Source organism: Panulirus ornatus, chromosome 47 (assembly GCF_036320965.1).
Source record: "Panulirus ornatus isolate Po-2019 chromosome 47, ASM3632096v1, whole genome shotgun sequence".
NCBI lineage: Eukaryota > Metazoa > Arthropoda > Malacostraca > Decapoda > Palinuridae > Panulirus > Panulirus ornatus.
In genome coordinates this window covers 11,092,957-11,120,028 of record NC_092270.1, presented here as the reverse complement: position 1 = coordinate 11,120,028, position 27,072 = coordinate 11,092,957, and the positions used below count along the sequence as shown (strand labels likewise).

The window sequence follows — 27,072 nt, the reverse complement described above, 5'->3', positions numbered from 1 at the left end:
TTTGATCGAGTAAGTAATTATAGGGTAAGAGAGATGTGTGGTAATAAAAAGAGTGTGGTTGAGAGAGCAGAAGAGGGTGTTTTGAAATGGTTTGGTCACATAGAGAGAATGAGTGAGGAAAGATTGACCAAAAGGATATATGTGTCACAGGTGGAGAGAACGAGAAGTGGGAGACCAAATTGGAGGTGGAAAGATGGAGTGAAAAAAATTTTGAGTGATCGGGGCCTGAACATGTAGGAGGGTGAAAGGCATGCAAGGAATAGAGTGAATTGGAACGATGTGGTATACCGGGGTCGACGTGCTGTCAATGGATTGAACCAGGGCATGTGAAGCCTCTGGGGTAAACCATGGAAAGTTCGGTGGTGCCTAGATGTGGAAAGGGAACTGTGGTTTTGGTGTATTATACATGACAGCTAAGGACTGAGTGTGAACGAATGTGGCCTTTGTTGTCTTTTCCTAGCCCTACCTCGCGCACATGAGGGGGACGGGGTTGTTATTTCACGTGTGGCGGGATGGCGATAGGAATGAATAAAGGCAGACAGTATGGATTATGTACATGTGTATATATGTATGTGTCTGTGTGTATATATATATATATATATATATATATGTATACGTTGAGATGTATAGATATGTATATTTGCATGTGTGGACATGTAGGAATATACATGTGTATGTGGGTGGGTTGGGTCATTCTTTCGTCTTTTTCCGTGCGCTACCTTGCTAACGCGGGAGACAGCAACAAAGTGAAAAATGAAATAGAATAAATATATATATATATATATATATATATAGTGCATATGTACACCCATTACCATGTAACATACTAACCTCCAACAGCCAGGATCGAACCCCGGACCCCTGCGTAGGAGGCGGGAACACTAATGATAGGCTATGATCACCCCTTGTAGGGAAACGACTATTCGAGTACTATGTAATCGAATACCCTTTCGGACTGCTGTTTATTATGCCATCATGAAACATAAGGTTCGTAGATGCTCTACATTCCAACTAGATCCATAGATTTGCAAACTTTTCTTTGTTGGTCTTGGGTCTTGTTAGAAATCTAGATACAACTGATGCTCAGCTCTCTTGCTTTGGACCATCCATAATGTACTTAGGATTAGTTTCCCTCATTAGCGAGGAGTTATCCTTCGACGAGGTGGTAGAAAGAAAGGGGAAAAAAAAGAGCTCTGCGTTGTCGAGGACCATCCCGCTTAGGTTACCCAGCTCCCGCGTGGAGCGCAGCCTCGAAGCTGCAGGATCCTTATTAAAGGAATCCTGTGGTTAAGTAAAGATAATAGGAAGATTGATAAATTGAATGTTTGATTGATAGAAAGACAGACAGATGGATGAAGAGATAGAAATAACCATTAGATAATAGATAAGAGGTTTTGTGGAGGTTAAGTGTGAGGGAGGCACAGGTGATGAGGCATGGGGCAAGATGTGTGAGGTGGTGAGGATCGTGTGGTCACAGGCATGAGGATGGTGAAGGGGGAGGGAGCGGATGCCTTTACTCTGTGGCTAAGGAAGGGCCTGGTGGCGTCGCGACCTGGGTAGGACGGTAGAGTATTTAGGTTACGAGAAGAGAGAGAGAGAGAGAGAGAGAGAGAGAGAGAGAGAGAGAGAGAGAGAGAGAGAGAGAGAGAGAGAGAGAGGTGAGGGAGACCAGGTGAGGTGTGGCGGGAAAGTGTGGGAAGGCGAGAGTAATGGGACAGGTGGAAAATAAGAGGGTTGTTGAAAGGTGAGTGGTAGATGGAAGGCCCGCTAGTAGATGGGTAGTAAAGACACTGTGGGCTGGCGGGTGGTGAAGGTATGGTGGTACCAGTGAAGGGATGGTGGTAGCAGTGAAGGGATGGTGGTAGCTGTGGATGGAGATGGTTGTTGGCTGGTGGAAGGATGTTGGCAGCTGGTAGTGGAGAGACTGTTGGCTAAGAGGGGATAGTGAAGAGATGGTAGTGGCTGCTGGTATTCTCTCGATGGAAGTGTCGGGTTGAGAGGTGGTCGACGCTGTGTCGTGTGGCTGGGTGATGGAACATGGTTAATACAGGAGGGAGGAGGAGAGATAGCAGTGATTTACGATAAGTACATGGTTGGTGTGAGTCTCTTTGGGAATAGTGTTCACGGCCAAGGGAGGTTCATAACAGAGAAATGACGGAAATACGCAATGTGGAAAGTGTTGAGGATGAAAGGGAGGGTGTTTTAAGGCGTTGAGAGTCGACTGTACTGTGAGGGTCTTTCGTGAATATCGACAAGTGAGGGAGCGAGCCAAGAAACTATGGATGACATGAATAAAGCTGTCTCCAAATTTGGCTTGATTCTCGATACCTTTTTAGGATATAGATAGATAGATAGCGAGAACCGAGTGTAGAGGATAGAGGGAGTTAGGTGTACGGATAGTGATGGTGAAGTTGAAGAAGCCATAATATTTGGGATCTTGGGACACAGAGGTGCTAGGTGTAGAGAAGGGGAAGGCTGAGTGTAGGGAATGGGATGACTTGGAGTAAGAGAGAAAAAAAAAAGAAAGGTTTATCGGAGACGACGAAGCAGAAAGTTTGAGAGAGAGAGAGAGAGAGAGAGAGAGAGAGAGAGAGAGAGAGAGAGAGAGAGAGAGAGAGAGAGAGAGACCCGTCCTCGGCACAGGCTACCACAACACAGTGATACAGTATGACCTCGCGAGAGTGACTACACCCCTTACATCCACGAGACAACCACCACGGAAACTGTTGCCGTGGTTGTTCGAGCCACTACTGCAACCATGACCACACCTAACGCTATCACTACCCCACTGCAACTACCATCACTACAACCAGTACCATTGAGCAGCCACCTACACCAACCCCGTCAACCACTGAAAATTACAACCACTGAAAAACCACTTTAACAGCACATCTCCATCCATCATCTTCACCACTTTCCCCTCCCTCACAACAACATTTCCCACCGACAGCCCTGTCCACCCCCCAACACTTCCCCACCATCACCCACCTCCACCATCTTTATCTTCCGTGATTAACATGCCAGCCCAGCATCTTGTTACGGCATGGGTGGGGATGCTAGAGGTCAGAGGTCAGGGGTCAGCCGGCAGGCCTAACTATGTCATCTTCAGAGGAGGGAGAACAGAGGTCACGTCCGGCTCAGGAGTCAACACACGTCTCGTACCCGTCCACACTGAGCACATACACGCTCGCAACCTTGTGAATGACCTGAGATGTGGCGGTGTTTGTAGTGATTACAGAGAAAGAGAGAGAGAGAGAGAGAGAGAGAGAGAGAGAGAGAGAGAGAGAGAGAGAGAGAGAGAGAACACTTGCTTATATAAGTAATATGAGAATTAATTGTATAGGAAACCTGAGAATTAATTGTATAAGAAACTTGAGGATTAATTGTATAAGTAACCTGATGATTAATTGTATAAGAAACCTGAAGATCAATTGTATAAGAAACTTGAGGATTAATTATATAAGAAAACTGAGGATTAATTATATGAGAGACCTGAGAATTAATGGTATAAGAAACCTGAGAATTGATTGTATAAGAAACCCGAGAATTAATTGTATAAGAAACCTGAGAATTAATTGTATAAGAAACCTAAGAATTAATTGTATAAGAAACCTGAGGATTAATTCAACATTGTCTCAGGGTTGTGTCTCTGGGGGACCCCATCCGGCCTTAGCCATTGTGATACCCAGGTGAGTGCGATCCTAACTGAGAATCTTGTTGTCCTCACAGGTAAGGTTGCTGGCGGGATGAGAGGCCCTCAGGGAAGGGCACTTACAAAGGAGTTTAAGGTCTTGTTATCTCTCTCTTGGATGTCACCGTCTTTAACGCCAACCAGTTATGACTTGCACCGAATATGTTGTCCCTGTCTCATATGAATTGTTTTCCGGAGTTATAGATATCGTCTTTTCATTTCCACACACACACACACACACACACACACACACACACACACACACTCCAGCGAAAGCAGGTAAACACTCACTCACCGGTAAGCCCTGAGGGGAGAAAGAACATCAAGGATTATTATGTGAGCCGACGTGCTCAGGATTCGAAACAGGACGAGCTCGTACATGAATCCTGGTCAGCGACGCTAATCATAGAAGTACGTGTGTGTGTGTGTGTGTGTGTGTGTGTGTGTGTGTGCGAAATATAATGCCACTGATGGATATATTTCACATTTCGTCTCTTCGATGTATATCAACTGACTGTTATATTTATCTGGTGATGTGATTATTACACGAAAGTGCACTTAGGAACTTATCGTGTTTCATTTTCCCCGTGGACTCATAGGAATGTGGAAAGGGAGCTGTGGTTTCGGTGCATTATATATGACAGCTAGACAGCTAGACAGACTGAATGTGAACGAATGTGGCCTTTGTTGTGTTTTCCTAGCGCTACCTCGCGCACATGCGGGGGGAGGGGCTTGTTATTTCATGTTTGGCGGGGTGGCGATGGGAATGAATAAAGGCAGGCAGTATGAATTATGTACGTGTGTATATATGTATATGTCTGTGTGTGTATATATATATGTATACGTTGAAATGTATAGGTATGTATATTTGCGTGTGTGGACGTGTATGTATATACATGTGTATTTGGGTGGGTTGGGCCATTCTTTCGTCTGTTTCCTTGCGCTATCTCGCTAACGCGGGAGACAGCGACAAAGTGAAATAGATAAATGAATATATATATATATATATATATATATATATATATTGGGCCTTTGATTCTGGATGCCGCCACGCCCCTCTAATGGCCTTTGGCGCGGCCAAAGGGGTTTAAAGTAAATCTTCAATTTGCTTCTTTTGTTGTAGATGCCGACACGCCCCTCTGATGGCATTTGGCATCGCCAAAGGGGCTTAAAGTAAACCGTTGATTTGCCACTTTCCCTCTGGATGCCGCCACTCTACACTAACTGCCTTTGACGCCTCGAAAGGGGCTTTAAATTATATCCTCAATTTGCCTCTTTGGTTTTGGATGCCTCTACGCAACTCTAATGGCCTTTGGCGCCGCCAAAGGGACTTTAAAGTAAACCTTCAATCTGGTACTTTCCCTCTGGATGCCGCCACACCCCTCTAATGGCCTTTGGCGTCGCCTAAGTGGCTTTAAAGTAAACTTTCAATTCGGGACTTTCCCTCTTAATGCCGCCACGCTACTCTAACTCCCTTTGGCGCCGCCAAAGGGGCTTTGAATTAAACCTTTAGTATCCTTTCCCGTCGCCAAAGGGGCTTTAGAATACACCTTTAATGTGGCACTTTCCCTCTGGATGCCGCCACGCTACTCTAACAGCCTTTAGCGTCGCCAAAGGGGCTTAAGATGAGAGGGATGACCCCTCATATAACCCCTGCAGATTTTAGGCATACTATTCAGACTACACTTTAATATGTGGCTCTGCCACCAGTGTGAGGGAGGGCTCAGGCAATAGTGTATTGGCTCTTCCCAGTACCCTCAGCTAACTCAAGGGTTTTCCCGTTCAAACATTTGCACTTCTCTGATATTTAAGGCACTATTACACTCATAGCCAAGCACTGCTCACTGCTTACACACCACTGCTTTTATGCTTGGCGTGTCGAACACTGTTCCTCCACAGACCACCGGGAAATATAGAACTCTGGTGGTAGGTCACGTATCCTGGACTTAGTAATAATTGATCATTAATCAGCACAAAACACCCAGATGTCGTGCCCACGTGTGTTACAACTTCCTGGTCCTTCTTACGTCGGGATTTCCATAGTGTTACATTCCAGCATGAGTTCCAACTTTCAGCAGTCGGTATAATTAACAATTGCTGATTATAATATTAACGAAAAATATTCATATTGGGATTAACTGTATAACGTTTTACTGTCATATCCCATAGTATTAGGTTTACAGCGGGTATGTATTTGATTGTTCTGGTGTCATAATGTTCACTGTCTATTCAACTATATACATGCTTGTGAAGAAACCTTAATTGGTATGACCACGAAAATTGATTAAGGTTGCTGTGTAGGATTTGATAATAGTAAGTGAAGAAAGATACTGGAGTACCAGTGTGACATTAAGAAGCACACTCTTCATGTAGATCTGGTGTGAGGTTTGATCACTGGTGGGTGGGCAAACCAAGCCACACTTGACTAGTACACTAAAATGGGTTTGCTCCCTTATACACTAGTTAAGGTGGGCTGGTCAGCACACACACAGTAGGGGGCCACCCTCTGCACAGGGAAGAGATGGCTGGTCAGCACACAGGCATGAATGGTTTGACAGTTACACACAGTGACTCCCGCTGACCACCCCGACTGTCACTTTAAGTGAAGGCCACTTTGCTCTAGTAACTTTAGTTTGATATAAAGCACATCATTCTCCTGTTGGGAGAAGTATTGACTTCAGTGTCAGCTTTCATCTTCTTCGACGTAATACACTGTGATGATCGGACTTTTTAGATGAATATCAGCATTTATTTCTAAGTAAATAAGTAGGTAATTAAGTAAGTCGAGATCTATTTATCTCTCTCTAAGAGAATTTAATTTTCTGTAGTTTATCTAAGGGCCTAATACCCTGGGCGGCTCAGGAAATGAGATGATCTGACTTTCCTTAAATCATCATTCCTTTATGATTTCATGATTGTCAAACTTACCAGGTATTTGGAAATGTTCAAAGCTTGTGTAGTTACGTTTGAAAATAGATACTGTGTGTACAAGGCATGGTTTCTTTATATCCTTCAAAGAACCCAAGGAACGTGAGGGGGGGGGGGGAGGACAAGAACATTTTGGCCTCAGGGTCCTACACTCCTTAATACGCCACTGATGACAGGAAGCTGTTACAAGCGAAGGATTGTACACTTATGACCTGTACCAAAATGTACGACATTACTTGCATGAATAAGAGAAATTTGTTCTCAGTTTTGCAGCTACGAGCAGGAAGGTGAGTTGTTAGTGGAAGATAAAGTGTATTAAGGAAAACGTAAGCACAACTCAGCCACAATCAGCACGAAGCCAGTTTCACATCAGTGTCTTTTACACCATTGACTGTAGAATTAGACCGGGAAAAGGCTTTGTATTAAGCTGTCAATACCAGTGTCGATGTACTGACTGACGTGAGCATTGTTGAAGGAAATTATACCACTGAAATACGTTCAGTGTACAAAGGGTAAATCACATGTGATGACAAGACCCTTCAAATGCACTTCGTGAACTAGACACTTCACAACTGGATATGCTTTTGCCCAACAGCTGAGTTGCTTTGAATATTTGTGACTATTATGGCGCTAAATGCTGGAGGGGATCAAGCTATCAAAATATCTAGAAACATACATTCCCCATGAGCGTTACTGTATGTTAACCCAGCATGCTATCGACTCCGTGATCAGCTTATATAAGATTTGTGTGCAGTGTTATAATGTCATGCTTTAAGTGTAAGGAATTAATGGTTTTGATATAGTGCCTAGCGCCCCAAGGCAGCTTAATTCTCACAGGGGTTCCACATGTGAACGGAGGTATGGGGTGTCATGTGTTACGTTGAACTCTGGAATTATTTTCTATCACTGGTTTTCATACGTGTTATCTGCGTCTGTAGAGGATAGCTCTTTTGACCATACGACTGGCATATCCGTCCAATTGAGGAAGATCTGTTTGGGAAATATTACTCTCCCAGACTAGTGTGGTGCCAGTCTATCACGAAAGTGATATTTAGTACTGACCTCAGCGATCAGATAACGTCACAATAATCACCTGCTCTGCGTCTGATATCTCCTCTGATGACATTTTGTTTTGATATTTTCGGCAAAGAAGAGATGATAAGTTCCACCGAAATTTGAAAGATTCCAAAAGGTGGTGTTAATGGTCACAATAACACCATAAAAGATAGTATACATATTAATACAATGATCAAAATCAAAGCACTTGATTATCAGTATAAGATCGCTTTACTATTAAGCACATTTTACTTAATGTGTCACCTACGAGAAACTTTTTTTTACCCTAACCTCCTTTACAAGTTACGAGCTTATCTATAAGATAGCATTAGTGGTGGCAATATTTGACGTCTTCATAAAACCTTTAGTAATCTAGGGTAGTTACCCTTCTCAAATACATTCTCCGTCGTTCAAATATGTGACGTCAGATGATTATGTCAGTTAACTCGGAGCACTGGTGGCTTAAGGATGTATCCAGCGTGTCTCTGTGTTTGTACAATGGTTTGAAACCCATTTTTTGGACAGTGTTACGGTGTGAGAACTGTTGACATACCAGTGGATATAAGAACAATGACTACTGATCTTAAAGCGTCTTCATCTGGTGTACAGACATTCAGAGAGTGTAAACATTCAGTTGTCGATGCCATGAAGATCACACACACACACACATAAGCGTTCGTCACAAGAGGCAGCCAAATGGGGGTCAAAGTATTATACTGCTATACATTTGGATAAACAAGTCATACTGAGGACACTGCGTGACCTGGACGAGGTAAGTAAGTTTTCGTTGAAATCATAAGACATGTTTGACGCCAGCGGTGAATCGCAGAACGAAACAAAGGACGCAGGTGGGTGGAGCTGTGGCCGTACGATTCATCGTGAAATCCTTATCATGCTTTACTTCTCGTGAAATTTACAGACGATACGAGTGAATAGTTATGTTATCTATACATTACATAGAAGCTGTACATTTTTCCATATGAGCATAAAGAATATACTTTGATTACGTTATTACGTATCGAGATATTTTTTCATATACGTCTATTTAAAAGAAACTCTAAATGAGCTTTCTTTGATCATTTTGATGAAGAAATAGATAATTTTATCTGAGATAGAGCGTATATTATCAGAAAAGATGTCAACATGTTTGATTGGTAGGGTGAAGTACATGGAGACACCGAGACCATGAGCGGGTGGGAGGGCGGGAGCCGCTGGCCTCGGACCTGTTAACACGCCAAGTTTTCATCTCAACTTTTTTACATGTTGTATTCATATATATTATATATATATATATATATATATATATATATATATATATATATATATATATATATATATATATATATATATATATTGATGACGTCACCTGGTGTTGTGACGTCACTGTTCCATGATTAAGTTGGCCTGATGACGTCGATTTCAAAATGGTTTTAACGTCAGCACAGAAATGTTAGGAGGATTTGATCATATATCTCTTACAGTTCACTCTTTATTAACGTTCCCTCCTGTGCTGCGTTACATAAGCTGAGTTTATCATCTTTTAAACCAGTGGACGTGTACGTTTTTCATATGTTTCGTGGTATAAGGTTTATATTAAGTCTATAGTATCCTATAACGTGTTATAAGATGGGATCTTATATAATGATAATTCTTCTCTTTTAACAATATTGCCATTATTTATGACTCTTCATATGCCATACTATATAGTAACCTGTTGCCTCTTATTGAACCTACAGTATGTCTTCAGCTGTACCTGTAGGTTGTGTTTCGCTGTAACTACTGGTCATCTTCTGCTGTACCTAATCTTCGTATTCTACTGTACCTACAGGTCGTCTTCTACTGTGCCTTCAGGTTATCTTCTACTGTACCTACAGGTTGTCTTCTACTGTACCTACAGGTCGTTGTCTACTGTACCTACAGGTCGTCTTCTACTGTACCTACAGGTCGTCGTCTACTGTACCTACAGGTCGTCTTCTACTGTACCTACAGGTCGTCGTCTACTGTACCTACAGGTCGTCTTCTACTGTACCTACAGGTCGTCTTCTACTGTACCTACAGGTCGTCGTCTATTGTACCTACAGGTCGTCTACTGTACCTACAGGTCGTCTTCTAATTTACCTCCAGGTTGTCTTCTACTTTACCTCCAGGTTATTTTCTACTTTACCTCCAGGTTGTCTTCTACTGTACCTACAGGTCGTCTTCTACTGTAACTACAGTTTGTCTTCTACTGTACCTACAGGTCGTCTTCTATTGTGCCTTCAGGTTATCTTCTACTGTACCTCCGGGTTGTCTTCTACTGTACCTACAGGTCGTCGTCTACTGTACATATAGGTCGTCTTCTACTTTACCTGCAGGTTGTCTTCTACTGTACCTACAGGTCATCTTCTACTGTGCCTTAAGGTTATCTTCTACTGTACCTCCAGGTTGTCTTCTACTGTACCTACAGGTCGTCGTCTACTGTACCTATAGGTCGTCTTCTACTTTACCTGCAGGTTGTCTTCTACTGTACCTACAGGTCATCTTCTACTGTACCTACAGGTCATCTTCTACTGTACCTCCGGGTTGTCTTCTACTGCACCTACAGGTCATCTTCTACTGTACCTACAGGTCATCTTCTACTGTACCTCCGGGTTGTCTTCTACTGTACCTACAGGTCGTCGTCTACTGTACCTACAGGTCGTCTTCTACTGTACCTACAGGTCGTCTACTGTTCCTACAGGTCGTCTTCTACTGTGCCTTCAGGTTATCTTCAACTGTACCTCCGGGTTGTCTTCTACTGTACCTACAGGTCGTCGTCTATTGTTCCTACAGGTCGTCTACTGTACCTACAGGTCGTCTACTGTACCTACAGGTCGTCTTCTACTGTGCCTTCAGGTTATTTTCTACTGTACCTCCAGGTTGTCTTCTACTGTACCTACAGGTCGTCGTCTACTGTACCTGCAAGTCGTCTTCTTCTGTACCTACAGGTCGTCTTCTACTATACCTAAAGGTTGTTTTCTGCTGTACCTACAGGTCGTCTTCTAGTGAACCTCCAGGTTGTCTTCTACTGTACCTCCAGGTCGTCTTCTACTGTACCTCCAGGTCGTCTTCTACTGTCCTACAGGTCGTCTCCTGCTGCACCTCCAGCTGTTCTTCTTCTGTACCTCCAGGTTTCCTCTGCTGTACCTCCAGGTTTCCTCTGCTGTACCTCCAGGTTGTCTTCTGCTATACCTCCAGGTTGTCTTCTGCAGCACCTCCAGGTTGTCTTCTGCTGTACCTCCAGGTTGCCCTCTGCTGTACTTCCACGTTGTCTTCAGCTGTACCTCCAGATTGTCTTCTGCTGTACCTTCAAGCTGTTAGCTTCACCTCCAGGTTGTCTTCTGCTGCTCCTCTAGGTTGTCATCTGCCGTACCTCCAGGTTGTCTTCTGCTGTACCTCCAGGTTGTCTTCTGCTGTACCTCCATGTTGTATTCTGCTTAACCTCCAGTTTGTCTGCTGCACTTCTGGATTGTCTTCTGTTGAACCTTCATTTTGTCTCCTGCTGCACCTTCAGGTTGTCTTCTGCTATACCTCCAGGTTGTCTTCTGCTCCATCTTCAGGTTATCATCTGCTGCACCGCCACGTTGTATATTACTGGACCTCCAGGTTGGTCTTCTGCTATACCTCTAGGTTGTCTTCTGCTCAATATTCAGGTTGTCTTCTCCTGCACCTCCAGGTTGTCTTGTGCTGCACCTCCAGGTTGTCTTCTGCTGTACCTCCAGGTTGTCTTCTGCTATACCCCTGTAATAGGTTTTGCAGCCTCCAAAAGGGATTTAGATTGAACCTACAATTTCCCTCTTAATTTTAGATGCCGCGACGCCAATCTATTGGCTTTTGGCACCATCAAAGGGGCTTTAAAGTAAATCTTCAATCTGTCTCTTTTACTCTGGATGACGCTATGCTCCTGCAATGGCCTTTCGCTCCGCCAAAGGGGATTTAAATTAAGCCTTAAATTTCTCTCTCTATTTTTGGATGCCGCCACGTCACTCTATTGGCCTCTGTCACCCCCAAACGGGCTTCAAAGAAAAACCTTCAATTTGTTTCTTTCCCTCTGGTTGCCGCTATGCCCCTGTAATGTCCTTTGGCGCCTCCAAAGGGACTTTGAATTAAACTTTCAATTTCCTTCTTTATTTTTAGATGCCACCACGCCTTTTTATTGCACTTTGGTATCCCCCAAATGGGCTTTAAAAACATTAAATTTGTCTCTTATCCTCTGGATGCCGCTATTCCCCTGTAATGGTCATTGTCATCCATTTCCGCAGTACAAAGTCGCCCATTTCCTTATTTCAATGTCATCCATTTCCTCGGTTCAATGTCGCCCATTTCCTCGGTTGATTGTCGTCCATTTCCTCGGTTCAATGTCGTCCATTTCCTCAGTTCAATATCGCCCATTTCCTCGGTTGATTGTCGTCCATTTCTTCGGTTCAATGTCTTCCATTTCCTCGGTTCAATGTCGTCCATTTCCTTGGTTCAATGCGCCCATTACCTCGGTTGATTGTCGTCCATTTCCTCGATTCAATGTCGTCCATTTCCTCAGTTCAATATCGCCATTTTCTCGGATGTGTTTCGTCCACATCCTCACTTCAATGTCTTCCATTTCCCCGGTTCAATGTCGTCCATTTCCTCGGTTCAATGTCTTCCATTTCCTCGGGTCAATGTCGTCTATTTCCTCGGTTCAATGTCGTCTATTTCCTCGGTTCAATGTCGCCCATTTCCTTAGTTCAATGTATTCCATTTCATAGATTCAATGTTGTCCATTTCCTCGGTTCAATGAAGTCCATTTCTTCAGTTCAATGTCGCCCATTTGCTCGGTTGTTTGTCGTCCATTTCCTCGGTTCAATGTCTTCCATTTCCTCGGTTCAATGTCCTCCATTTCCTTGGTTAAATGTCGCCCATTTCCTCGGTTGATTGTCGTCCATTTCCTCGGTTCAATGTCGTCCATTTCCTCAGTTCAATATCGCCCATTTCCTCGGTTGATTGTCGTCCATTTCCTCGGTTCAATGCCCTCCATTTCCTCGTTCAATGTCGTCCATTTCCTTTGTTCAATGTCGCCCATTTCCTCAGTTGATTGTCGTCCATTTCCTCGATTCAATGTCATCTATTTCTTTGGTTCAATGTCGTCTATTTCCTCGGTTCAATGTCGCCCATTTCCTTAGTTCAATGTATTCCATTTCCTACATTCAATGTCATCTATTTTCTCGGTTCAATGTCGCCCATTTCCTCGGTTGATTGTCGTCCACTTCCTCGGTTCAATGTCGTCCATTTCCTCAGTTCAATGTCGCCCATTTCCTCGGTTGATTGTCGTCCACTTCCTCGGTTCAATGTCGTCCATTTCCTCAGTTCAATGTCGCCCATTTCCTCGGTTGATTGTCGTCCATTTCCTCGGTTCAATGTCTTCCATTTCCTCGGTTCAATGTCCTCCATTTCCTTGGTTAAATGTCGCCCATTTCCTCGGTTGATTGTCGTCCATTTCCTCGGTTCAATGTCCTCCATTTCCTCAGTTCAATGTCAACCATTTCTTCGGTTGATTGTCGTCCATTTCCTCGGTTCAATATCTTCCATTTCCTCGGTTCAATGTCGTCCATTTCCTTGGTTCAATGTCGCCCATTTCCTCGGTTGATTGTCGTCCATTTCCTCCATTCAATATCGTCCATTTCTTTGGTTCAATGTCGTCTATTTCCTCGGTTCAATGTCGCCCATTTCCTTAGTTCAATGTATTCAATTTCCTTGATTCAATGTCATCCATTTCCTCGGTTCATTGTCGCCCATATCCTCGGTTGATTGTCGTACATTTCCTTGGTTCAATGTCGTCCATTTCCTCAGTTCAATGTCGCTCATTTCCTCGGTTGATTGTCGTCCATTTCCTTGGTTCAGTGTCTTCCATTTCTTCGGTTCAATGTCCTCCATTTCCTTGGTTAAATGTCGCACATTTCCTCGGTTGATTGTCGTCCATTTCCTCGGTTCAATGGCGTCCATTTCCTCAGTTCAATGTCGCCCATTTTCTCGGTTGGTTGTCGTCCATTTCCTTGGTTCAATGTCTTCCATTTCTTCGGTTCAATGTCGTCCATTTCCTTGGTTCAATGTCGCCCATTTCCTCGGTTGATTGTCGTCCATTTCCTCGATTTAATGTCGTCCATTTCTTTGTTTCAATGTCGTCTATTTCCTCGGTCCAAATTCGCCCATTTCGTTAGTTCAATGTACTCCATTTCCTAGGTTCAATGTCGTCCATTTCCTCGGTTCAATGTCATTCATTTAGCCGGTTCAATGTCGTCCATTCCTTCGGTTCAATGTCGCCTATTTCCTCAGTACAATGTCGCCCATTTCCTCGGTTGATTGTCGTCCATTTCCTCGGTCAATGTCGTCCATTCCCTCAGTTCAATGTTGCCCGTGGTTGATTGTGGTCCATTTCCTCAATTCAATGTGTTCCATTTCCCCAGTTCAATGTCGTCCATTTCCTGGGTTCAATATCACCCATTTCCTATGTTCAATGTCGTCCATTTACTCAGTAAAATGTCTTCCATTTCCTCGCTTCAATATCGTCCATTTCCTCGGTTCGATGTCGCCCATTTCCTCGGTTGATTGTCATTTTCCTCGGTTCAATTTCTTTCATTTCTTCGCTTTAATGTCGTCCATTTCCTCGGTTCATTGTCATCCATTTTCGCATTACAAAGTCGACCATTTCCTTATTTCAATGTTGACCATTTCCTCGGTTCAATGTCATCCATTTCCTCGGTTCAATATCGCCAATTTCCTCGGTTGATTGTCGTCCATTTCCTCGGTTCAATGTTGTCCATTTCCTCAGTTCAATGTCACCCATTTCCTCGGTTGATTGTCGTCCATTTCCTCGGTTCAATGTCCTCCATTTCCTCAGTACAATGTCGCCCATTTCCTTAGTTCAATGTTGTCCATTTCCTCGGTTCAATATCGTCCATTTCCTCGGTTCAACGTCTTCCATTTCCTCGGGTCAATGTCGTCCATTTCCTCGGTTCAATGTCGTCTATTTCCTCGGTTCAATGTCGCCCATTTCCTTAGTTCAATGTATTCCATTTCATAGATTCAATGTTGTCCATTTCCTCGGTTCAATGTCGTCCATTTCTTCAGTTCAATTTCGCCCATTTACTCGGTTGTTTGTCGTCCATTTCCTCGGTTCAATGTCTTCCTTTTCCTTGGTTCAATATCCTCCATTTCCTTGGTTAAATGTCGCCCATTTCCTCGGTTGATTGTCGTCCATTTCCTCGGTTCAATGTCGTCCATTTCCTCAGTTCAATGTCGCCCATTTCCTCGGTTGATTGTCGTCCATTTCCTCAGTTCAATGTCTTCCATTTCCTCGGTTCAATGTCGTCCATTTCCTTTGTTCAATGTCGCCCATTTCCTCAGTTGATTGTCGTCCATTTCCTCGATTCAATGTCGTCTATTTCTTTGGTTCAATGTCGTCTATTTCCTCGGTTCAATGTCGCCCATTTCCTTAGTTCAATGTATTCCATTTCCTAGATTCAATGTCATCCATTTCCTCGGTCAATGTCGCCCATTTCCTCGGTTGATTGTCGTCCACTTCCTCGGTTCAATGTCGTCCATTTCCTCAGTTCAATGTTGCCCATTTCCTCGGTTGATTGTCGTTCATTTCCTCGGTTCAATGTCTTCCATTTCCTCGGTTCAATGTCCTCCATTTCCTTGGTTAAATGTCGCCCATTTCCTCGGTTGATTGTCGTCCATTTCCTCGGTTCAATATCCTCCATTTCCTCAGTTCAATGTCAACCATTTCCTCGGTTGATTGTCGTCCATTTCCTCGGTTCAATATCTTCCATTTCCTCGGTTCAATGTCGTCCATTTCCTTGGTTCAATGTCGCCCATTTCCTCGGTTGATTGTCGTCCATTTCCTCCATTCAATATCGTCCATTTCTTTGGTTCAATGTCGTCTATTTCCTCGGTTCGATGTCGCCCATTTCCTTAGTTCAATGTATTCCATTTCCTAGATTCAATGTCATCCATTTCCTCGGTTCATTGCCGCCCATTTCCTCGGTTGATTGTCGTCCATTTCCTCGGTTCAATGTCGTCCATTTCCTCAGTTCAATGTCTATCATTTCCTCGGTTGGTTGTCGTCCATTTCCTCGGTTCAATGTCTTCCATTTCCTCAGTTCAATGTCCTCCATTTCCTTGGTTAAATGTCGCACATTTCCTCGGTTGATTTTCGTCCATGTCCTCGGTTCAATGTTGTCCATTTCCTCAATTCAATGTCGCCCATTTCCTCGGTTGATTGTCGTCCATTTCCTCGGTTCAATGTCTTCCATTTCCTCGGTTCAATGTCGTCCATTTCCTTGGTTCAATGTCGCCCATTTCCTCGGTTGATTGTCGTCATTTCCTCGATTCAATGTCGTCCATTTTTTTGTTTCACTGTCGTCTATTTCCTCGGTTCAATGTCGCCCATTTCGTTAGTTCAATGTATTCCATTTCCTAGGTTCAATGTCGTCCATTTCCTCGGTTCAATGTCATTCATTTCCTCGGTTCAATGTCGTCCATTCCTTTGGTTCAATGTCTCCTATTTCCTCAGTACAATGTCGCCATTTCCTCGGTTGATTGTCGTCCATTTCCTCGGTTCAATGTCGTCCATTTCCTCAGTTCAATGTTGCCCGTGTTTGATTGTGGTCCATTTCCTCAATTCAATGTGTTCCATTTACCCAGTTCAATGTCGTCCATTTCCTGGGTTCAATATCACCCATTTCCTATGTTCAATGTCGTCCATTTACTCAGTACAATGTCTTCCATTTCCTCGCTTCAATATCGTCCATTTCCTCAGTTCAATGTCGCCCATTTCCTCGGTTGATTGTCGTCATTTTCCTCGGTTCAATTTCTTTCATTTCTTCGCTTCAATGTTGTCCATTTCCTCGGTTCAATGTCATCCATTTCCTCGGTTCAATGTCGCCCATTTCCTCGGTTGATTGTCGTCCATTTCCTCGGTTCAATGTCGTCCATTTCCTCAGTTCAATGTCGCCCATTTCCTCGGTTGATCGTCGTCCATTTCTTCGGTTCAATGTCTTCCATTTCCTCGGTTCAATGTCGTCCATTTCCTTGGTTCAATGCGCCCATTTCCTCGGTTGATTGTCGTCCATTTCCTCGGTTCAATGTCGTCCATTTCCTCAGTTCAATATCGCCATTTCCTCGGATGTTTGTCGTCCATTTCCTCACTTCAATGTCTTCCATTTCCTCGGTTCAATGTCGTCCATTTCCTCGGTTCAATGTCTTCCATTTCCTCGGGTCAATGTCGTCCATTTCCTCGGTTCAATGTCGTCTATTTCCTCGGTTCAATGTCGCTCATTTCCTTATTTCAATGTATTCCATTTCATAGATTCAATGTTGTCCATTTCCTCGGTTCAATGTCGTCCATTTCCTCAGTTCAATGTCGCCCATTTACTCGGTTGTTTGTCGTCCATTTCCTCGGTTCAATGTCTTCCATTTCCTCGGTTCAATGTCCTCCATTTGCTTGGTTAAATGTCGCCCATTTCCTCGGTTGATTGTCGTCCATTTCCTCGTTTCAGTGTCGTCCATTTCCTCAGTTCAATGTCGCCCATTTTCTCTAATGATTGTCGTCCATTTCCTTGGTTCAATGTCTTCCATTTCCTCGGTTCAATGTCGTCCATTTCCTTGGTTAAATGTCGCCCATTTCCTCAGTTGATTGTCGTCCATTTCCTCGATTCAATGTCGTCCATTTCTTTGGTTCAATGTCGTCTATTTCCTCGGTTCAATGTCGCCCATTTCCTTAGTTCAATGTATTCCATTTCCTAGATTCAATGTCATCCATTTCCTCGGTTCAATGTCGCCCATTTCCTCGGTTGATTGTCGTCCACTTCCTCGGTTCAATGTCGTCCATTTCCTCAGTTCAATGTCGCCCATTTCCTCGGTTGATTGTCGTCCATTTCCTCGGTTCAATGTCGTCCATTTCCTCAGTTCAATGTCGCCCATTTCCTCGGTTGATTGTCGTCCATTTCCTTGGTTCAATGTCTTCCATTTCCTCGGTTCAATGTCGTCCATTTCCTTGGTTCAATGTCGCCCATTTCCTCGGTTGATTGTCGTCCATTTCCTCCATTCAATATCGTCCATTTCTTTGGTTCATTGTCGTCTATTTCCTCGGTTCGATGTCGCCCATTTCCTTAGTTCAATGTATTCCATTTCCTAGATTCAATGTCATCCATTTCCTTACTTCATTGCCGCCTATTTCCTCGGTTGATTGTCGTCCATTTCCTCGGTTCAATGTCGTCCATTTCCTCAGTTCAATGTCGCTCATTTCCTCGGTTGATTGTCGTCCATTTCCTCGGTTCAATGTCTTCCATTTCCTCGGTTCAATGTCCTCCATTTCCTTGGTTAAATGTCGCACATTTCCTCGGTTGATTGTCGTCCATTTCTTTTGTTCAATATCGTCCATTTCCTCAGTTCAATATCGCCCATTTCCTCGGTTGATTGTCGTCCATTTCCTCGGTTGTATGTCTTCCATTTCCTCGGTTCAATGTCGTCCATTTCCTTGGTTTAATGTCGCCCATTTCCTCGGTTGATTGTCGTCCATTTCCTCGATTCAATGTCGTCCATTTCTTTGTTTCAATGTCGTCTATTTCCTCGGTTCAATGTCGCCCATTTCGTTAGTTCAATGTATTCCATTTCCTAGATTCAATGTCATCCATTTCCTTACTTCATTGCCGCCTATTTCCTCGGTTGATTGTCGTCCATTTCCTCGGTTCAATGTCGTCCATTTCCTCAGTTCAATGTCGCTCATTTCCTCGGTTGATTGTCGTCCATTTCCTCGGTTCAATGTCTTCCATTTCCTCGGTTCAATGTCCTCCATTTCCTTGGTTAAATGTCGCCCATTTCCTCGGTTGATTGTCGTCCATTTCCTCGGTTCAATGTCTTCCATTTCCTCGGTTCAATGTCGTCCATTTCCTTGGTTCAATGTCGCCCATTTCCTCGGTTGATTGTCGTCATTTCCTCGATTCAATGTCGTCCATTTTTTTGTTTCACTGTCGTCTATTTCCTCGGTTCAATGTCGCCCATTTCGTTAGTTCAATGTATTCCATTTCCTAGGTTCAATGTCGTCCATTTCCTCGGTTCAATGTCATTCATTTCCTCGGTTCAATGTCGTCCATTCCTTTGGTTCAATGTCTCCTATTTCCTCAGTACAATGTCGCCATTTCCTCGGTTGATTGTCGTCCATTTCCTCGGTTCAATGTCGTCCATTTCCTCAGTTCAATGTTGCCCGTGTTTGATTGTGGTCCATTTCCTCAATTCAATGTGTTCCATTTACCCAGTTCAATGTCGTCCATTTCCTGGGTTCAATATCACCCATTTCCTATGTTCAATGTCGTCCATTTACTCAGTACAATGTCTTCCATTTCCTCGCTTCAATATCGTCCATTTCCTCAGTTCAATGTCGCCCATTTCCTCGGTTGATTGTCGTCATTTTCCTCGGTTCAATTTCTTTCATTTCTTCGCTTCAATGTTGTCCATTTCCTCGGTTCAATGTCATCCATTTCCTCGGTTCAATGTCGCCCATTTCCTCGGTTGATTGTCGTCCATTTCCTCGGTTCAATGTCGTCCATTTCCTCAGTTCAATGTCGCCCATTTCCTCGGTTGATCGTCGTCCATTTCTTCGGTTCAATGTCTTCCATTTCCTCGGTTCAATGTCGTCCATTTCCTTGGTTCAATGCGCCCATTTCCTCGGTTGATTGTCGTCCATTTCCTCGGTTCAATGTCGTCCATTTCCTCAGTTCAATATCGCCATTTCCTCGGATGTTTGTCGTCCATTTCCTCACTTCAATGTCTTCCATTTCCTCGGTTCAATGTCGTCCATTTCCTCGGTTCAATGTCTTCCATTTCCTCGGGTCAATGTCGTCCATTTCCTCGGTTCAATGTCGTCTATTTCCTCGGTTCAATGTCGCTCATTTCCTTATTTCAATGTATTCCATTTCATAGATTCAATGTTGTCCATTTCCTCGGTTCAATGTCGTCCATTTCCTCAGTTCAATGTCGCCCATTTACTCGGTTGTTTGTCGTCCATTTCCTCGGTTCAATGTCTTCCATTTCCTCGGTTCAATGTCCTCCATTTGCTTGGTTAAATGTCGCCCATTTCCTCGGTTGATTGTCGTCCATTTCCTCGTTTCAGTGTCGTCCATTTCCTCAGTTCAATGTCGCCCATTTCCTCGGTTGATTGTCGTCCATTTCCTTGGTTCAATGTCTTCCATTTCCTCGGTTCAATGTCGTCCATTTCCTTGGTTAAATGTCGCCCATTTCCTCAGTTGATTGTCGTCCATTTCCTCGATTCAATGTCGTCCATTTCTTTGGTTCAATGTCGTCTATTTCCTCGGTTCAATGTCGCCCATTTCCTTAGTTCAATGTATTCCATTTCCTAGATTCAATGTCATCCATTTCCTCGGTTCAATGTCGCCCATTTCCTCGGTTGATTGTCGTCCACTTCCTCGGTTCAATGTCGTCCATTTCCTCAGTTCAATGTCGCCCATTTCCTCGGTTGATTGTCGTCCATTTCCTCGGTTCAATGTCGTCCATTTCCTCAGTTCAATGTCGCCCATTTCCTCGGTTGATTGTCGTCCATTTCCTTGGTTCAATGTCTTCCATTTCCTCGGTTCAATGTCGTCCATTTCCTTGGTTCAATGTCGCCCATTTCCTCGGTTGATTGTCGTCCATTTCCTCCATTCAATATCGTCCATTTCTTTGGTTCATTGTCGTCTATTTCCTCGGTTCGATGTCGCCCATTTCCTTAGTTCAATGTATTCCATTTCCTAGATTCAATGTCATCCATTTCCTTACTTCATTGCCGCCTATTTCCTCGGTTGATTGTCGTCCATTTCCTCGGTTCAATGTCGTCCATTTCCTCAGTTCAATGTCGCTCATTTCCTCGGTTGATTGTCGTCCATTTCCTCGGTTCAATGTCTTCCATTTCCTCGGTTCAATGTCCTCCATTTCCTTGGTTAAATGTCGCACATTTCCTCGGTTGATTGTCGTCCATTTCTTTTGTTCAATATCGTCCATTTCCTCAGTTCAATATCGCCCATTTCCTCGGTTGATTGTCGTCCATTTCCTCGGTTGTATGTCTTCCATTTCCTCGGTTCAATGTCGTCCATTTCCTTGGTTTAATGTCGCCCATTTCCTCGGTTGATTGTCGTCCATTTCCTCGATTCAATGTCGTCCATTTCTTTGTTTCAATGTCGTCTATTTCCTCGGTTCAATGTCGCCCATTTCGTTAGTTCAATGTATTCCATTTCCTAGGTTCAATGTCGTCCATTTCCTCGGTTCAATGTCATTCATTTCCTCGGTTCAATGTCGTCCATTCCTTTGGTTCAATGTCTCCTATTTCCTCAGTACAATGTCGCCATTTCATCGGTTGATTGTCGTCCATTTCCTCGGTTCAATGTCGTCCATTTCCTCAGTTCAATGTTGCCCGTGGTTGATTGTCGTCCATTTCCTCAATTCAATGTGTTCCATTTACCCAGTTCAATGTCGTCCATTTCCTGGGTTCAATATCACCCATTTCCTGTGTTCAATGTCGTCCATTTACTCAGTACAATGTCTTCCATTTCCTCGCTTGAATATCGTCCATTTCCTCAGTTCAATGTCGCCCATTTCCTCGGTTGATTGTCGTCATTTTCCTCGGTTCAATTTCTTTCATTTCTTCGCTTCAATGTTGTCCATTTCCTCGGTTCAATGTCATCCATTTCTTCGGTTCAATGTCGCCCATTTCCTCAGTTGATTGTCGTCCATTTCCTCGGTTCAATGTCGTCCATTTCCTCAGTTCAATGTCGCCCATTTCCTCGGTTGATCGTCGTCCATTTCTTCGGTTCAATGTCTTCCATTTCCTCGGTTCACTGTCGTCCATTTCCTTGGTTCAATGCGCCCATTTCCTCGGTTGATTGTCGTCCATATCCTCGGTTCAATGTCGTCCATTTCCTCAGTTCAATATCGCCATTTCCTCGGATGTTTGTCGTCCATTTTCTCACTTCAATGTCTTCCATTTCCTCGGTTCAATGTCATCCATTTCCTCGGTTCAATGTCTTCCATTTCCTCGGGTCAATGTCATCCATTTCCTCGGTTCAATGTCGTCTATTTCCTCGGTTCAATGTCGCCCATTTCCTTATTTCAATGTATTCCATTTCATATATTCAATATTGTCCATTTCCTCGGTTCAATGTCGTCCATTTCCTCAGTTCAATGTCGCCCATTTACTCGGTTGTTTATCGTCCATTTCCTCGGTTCAATGTCTTCCATTTCCTCGGTTCAATGTCCTCCATTTGCTTGGTTAAATGTCGCCCATTTCCTCGGTTGATTGTTGTCCATTTCCTCGTTTCAGTGTCGTCCATTTCCTCAGTTCAATGTCGCCCATTTCCTCGGTTGATTGTCGTCCATTTCCTTGGTTCAATGTCTTCCATTTCCTCGGTTCAATGTCGTCCATTTCCTTGGTTCAATGTCGCCCATTTCCTCAGTTGATTCTCGTCCATTTCCTCGATTCAATGTCGTCCATTTCTTTGGTTCAATGTCGTCTATTTCCTCGGTTCAATGTCGCCCATTTCCTTAGTTCAATGTATTCCATTTCCTAGATTCAATGTCATCCATTTCCTCGGTTCAATGTCGCCCATTTCCTCGGTTGATTGTCGTCCACTTCCTCGGTTCAATGTCGTCCATTTCCTCAGTTCAATGTCGCCCATTTCATCGGTTGATTGTCGTCCATTTCCTCGGTTCAATGTCGTCCATTTCCTCAGTTCAATGTCGCCCATTTCCTCGGTTGATTGTCGTCCATTTCCTTGGTTCAATGTCTTCCATTTCCTCGGTTGAATGTCGTCCATTTCCTTTGATTCAATGTCGCCCATTTCCTCGGTTGATTGTCGTCTATTTCCTCCATTCAATATCGTCCATTTCTTTGGTTCAATGTTGTCTATTTCCTCGGTTCGATGTCGCACATTTCCTTAGTTCAATGTATTCCATTTCCTAGATTCAATGTCATCCATTTCCTCGGTTCATTGCCGCCCATTTCCTCGGTTGATTGTCGTCCATTTCCTCGGTTCAATGTCGTCCATTTCCTCAGTTCAATGTCGCTCATTTCCTCGGTTGATTGTCGTCCATTTCCTCGGTTCAATGTCTTCCATTTTCTCGGTTTAATGTCCTCCATTTCCTTGGTTAAATGTCGCACATTTCCTCGGTTGATTGTCGTCCATTTCCTCGGTTCAATATCGTCCATTTCCTCAGTTCAATGTCGCTCATTTCCTCGGTTGATTGTCGTCCATTTACTCGGTTGTATGTGTTTCATTGCCTCGGTTCAATGTCGTCCATTTCCTTGGTTCAATGTCGCCCATTTCCTCGGTTGATTGTCGTCATTTCCTCGATTCAATGTCGTCCATTTCTTTGTTTCAATGTTGTCTATTTCCTCGGTTCAATGTCGCCCATTTCGTTAGTTCAATGTATTCCATTTCCTAGGTTCAATGTCGTCCATTTCCTCGGTTCAATGTCATTCATTTCCTCGGTTCAATGTATTCCATTCCTTTGTTTCAATGTCTCCTATTTCCTCAGTACAATGTCGCCATTTCCTCGGTTGATTGTCGTCCATTTCCTCGGTTCAATGTCGTCCATTTCCTCAGTTCAATGTTGCCCTTGGTTGATTGTCGTCCATTTCCTCAATTCAATGTGTTCCATTTACCCAGTTCAATGTCGTCCATTTCCTGGGTTCAATATCACCCATTTCCTATGTTCAATGTCGTCCATTTACTCAGTACAATGTCTTCCATTTCTTCGCTTCAATATCGTCCATTTCCTCAGTTCAATATCGCCCATTTCCTCGGTTGATTGTCGTCATTTTCCTCGGTTCAATTTCTTTCATTTCTTCGCTTCATTTTTGTCCATTTCCTCGGTTCAATGTCATCCATTTCCTCGGTTCAATGTCGCCCATTTCCTCGGTTGATTGTCGTCCATTTCCTCGGTTCAATGTCGTCCATTTCCTCAGTTCAATGTCGCCCATTTCCTCGGTTGATCGTCGTCCATTTCTTCGGTTCAATGTCTTCCATTTCCTCGGTTCAATGTCGTCCATTTCCTTGGTTCAATGCGCCTATTTCCTCGGTTGATTGTCGTCCATTTCCTCGGTTCAATGTCGTCCATTTCCTCAGTTCAATATCGCCATTTCCTCGGATGTTTGTCATCCATTTCCTCACTTCAATGTCTTCCATTTCCTCGGTTCAATGTCGTCCATTTCCTCGGTTCAATGTCTTCCATTTCCTCGGGTCAATGTCGTCCATTTCCTCGGTTCAATGTCGCCCATTTCCTTATTTCAATGTATTCCATTTCATAGATTCAATGTTGTCCATTTCCTCGATTCAATGTAGTCCATTTCCTCAGTTCAATGTCGCCCATTTACTCGGTTGTTTGTCGTCCATTTCCTCGGTTCAATGTCTTCCATTTCCTCGGTTCAATGTCCTCCATTTGCTTGGTTAAATGTCGCCCATTTCCTCGGTTGATTGTCGTCCATTTCCTCGGTTCAATGTCGTCCATTTCCTCAGTTCAATGTCGCCCATTTCCTCGGTTGATTGTCGTCCATTTCCTTGGTTCAATGTCTTCCATTTCCTCGGTTCAATGTCGTCCATTTCCTTGGTTCAATGTCGCCCATTTCCTCAGTTGATTGTCGTCCATTTCCTCGATTCAATGTCGTCCATTTCTTTGGTTCAATGTCGTCTATTTCCTCGGTTCAATGTCGCTCATTTCCTTAGTTCAATATATTCCATTTCCTAGATTCAGTGTCATCCATTTTCTCGGTTCAATGTCGCCCATTTCCTCGGTTGATTGTCGTCCACTTCCTCGGTTCAATGTCGTCCATTTCCTCAGTTCAATGTCGCCCATTTCCTCGGTTGATTGTCGTCCATTTCCTCGGTTCAATGTCTTCCATTTCCTCGGTTCAATGTCCTCCATTTCCTTGGTTAAATGTCGCCCATTTCCTCGGTTGATTGTCGTCCATTTCCTCGGTTCAATGTCCTCCATTTCCTATGTTCAAAGTCAACCATTTCCTCGGTTCAATGTCCTCCATTTCCTTGGTTAAATGTCGCCCATTTCCTCGGTTGATTGTCGTCCATTTCCTCGGTTCAATGTCCTCCATTTCCTATGTTCAAAGTCAACCATTTCCTCGGTTGAATGTCGTCCATATCCTTGGTTCAATGTCTTCCACTTCCTCCGTTCAATGTCGTTCATTTCCTCGGTTCAATGTCGCCCAATTTTTCGGTTAATTGTCCTCCATTTCCTCGTTTCAATGTCGTCCATTTCCTCAGTTCAGTGTCGCCCATTTCCTCGGTTAATTGTCGTCCATTTCCTGGGTTCAATGTCTTCCATTTCCTCGGGTCACTGTCGTCCATTTCCTCGATTCAATGTCGCTAATTTCCTCGGTTAATTGTCGTCCATTTTTTCGGTTCAATGTTTTCCATTTCCTCGGGTCAATGTCGTCCATTTCCTCGGTTCAATGTCGTTAATTTCTTATGTTCAATGTCGTCCATTTCCTCAGTTCAATGTCGTCTATTTCCTCGGTTCAATGTCGTCCATTTCCTATGATCAATGTCATCCATTTCCTCTGTTCATTGTCGTCCATTTCCTCGGTTCAAAGTCCTCCATTTCCTCGGTTCAATGTCCTCCATTTAATTGGTTAAATGTCGCCCATTTCCTCGGTTGATTGTCGTCCATTTCCTCGGTTCAATGTCGTCCATTTCCTCGGTTCAATGTCGTCCATTCCCTCGGTTCAATGTTTTCCATTTCCCCAGTTCAATGACGTCCATATTCTTGGTTCAATATCTTCCATTTCCTCGGTTCAGTGTCGTCCATTTACTCGGCTCACTGTCGTCCATTTCCTCAGTGCAAAGTCGCCCATTTCCTTATTTCAATATTGTCCATTTCCTCGGTTCAATGTCATCCATTTCCTCGGTTCAATGTCGCCCATTTCCTCGGTTGATTGTCGTCCATTTCCTCGGTTCAATGTCGTCCATTTCCTCATTTCAATGTCGCCCATTTCCTCGTTTCATTGTCGTCCATTTCCTCGGTTCAATGTCTTCCATTTACTCTGTTCATTGTCGTCCATTTCCTCAGTACAATGTCGCCCATTTCCTTAGTTCAATGTTGTCCATTTCCTCGGTTCAATGTCGTCCATTTCCTCGCTTCAATGTCGCCCATTTCCTCATTTGATTTTCGTCCATTTCCTCGGTGCAATGTCGTCCATTTCCTCGGTTCAATGTTGTCCATTTCCTTGGTTCAATTTCTTCCATTTCCTCTGTTCAATGTCGTCCATTTCCTCGGTTCAATGTCGCCCATATCCTGTGTTCAATGTCGTCCATTTCCTCAGTACAATGTCGTCCATTTCCTCGGTTCAATGTTGTCCGTTTCCTCAGTTCAATATCGCCCATTTCCACGGTTGATTGTCGTCCATTTCTTCGGTTCAGTGTCGTCCATTTCCAAGGTTCAATGTCGTTCATTTCCTCTGTTCACTGTCGTCCATTTCCTCAGTACAATGTCGCCCATTTCCTTAGTTCAATGTACTCCTATTTCCTAGGTTCAATGTCGTCCATTTCCAATGTTCAATGTCGTCCATTTCCTTGGTTCAATGTCGTCCATTCCTTCGGTTCAATGTCGCCCATTTCCTCAGTACAATATCGCCCATTTCCTCGGTTGATTTTCGTCCATTTGCTCGGTTCAATATCGTCCATTTCCTCAGTTCAATGTTGCCCATTTCCTCGTTTCATTGTCGTCCATTTCCTCGGTTGATTGTGGTCCATTTCCTCGATTTAATGTGTTCCATTTCCCCATTTCAATGTCGTCCATTTCCTGGGTTCAATATCACCCATTTCCTATGTTCAATGTCGTCCATTTCCTCAGTACAATGTCGTCCATTTCCTCGGTCCAATAACGTCCATTTCCTCAGTTCAATGTCGCCCATTTCCTCGGTTGATTCTCGTCCATTTCCTCGGTTGAATGTCTTTCATTTTTTCGCTCAATGTCGTCCATTTCCTCGGTTCATTCTTGTCGATTTCCGCAGTGCAAAGTCGCCCATTTCCTTATTTCAATATTGTCCATTTCCTCTGTTCAATGTCATCCATTTCCTCGGTTCAATGCCGCCCATTTCCTCGGTTGATTGTCGTCCATTTCCTCGGTTCAAAGTCTTTCATTTCTTCGCTTCAATGTCGTCCATTTCCTCGGTTCATTCTCGTCCATTTCCGCAGTGCAAAGTCGCCCATTTCCTTATTTCAATATTGTCCATTTCCTCGGTTCAATGTCATCCATTTCCACGGTTCAATGTCGCTCATTTCCTCGGTTGATTGTCGTCCATTTCCTCGGTTCAATGTCGTCCATTTCCTCATTTCAATGTCGCC

General features: G+C 43.7%; 1 protein-coding gene across 3 annotated transcripts in view; it reads left to right on the top strand.

Moving 5' to 3' along the window:
- Positions 1–27,072, top strand: part of LOC139763542 (uncharacterized) — a 673,625-nt gene that overhangs the window by 455,568 nt on the left and 190,985 nt on the right. Inside the window, exon 1 of one of the 3 annotated variants that reach the window (XR_011716185.1) lies at positions 8,146–8,447. The exons of the other annotated variants lie outside the window; for them this stretch is intronic. The gene's annotated coding sequence lies outside the window, so the exon portion shown is untranslated. Of the gene's footprint in view, positions 1–8,145; positions 8,448–27,072 lie in introns of those variants that run through there. 3 annotated transcript variants of the gene reach the window in all.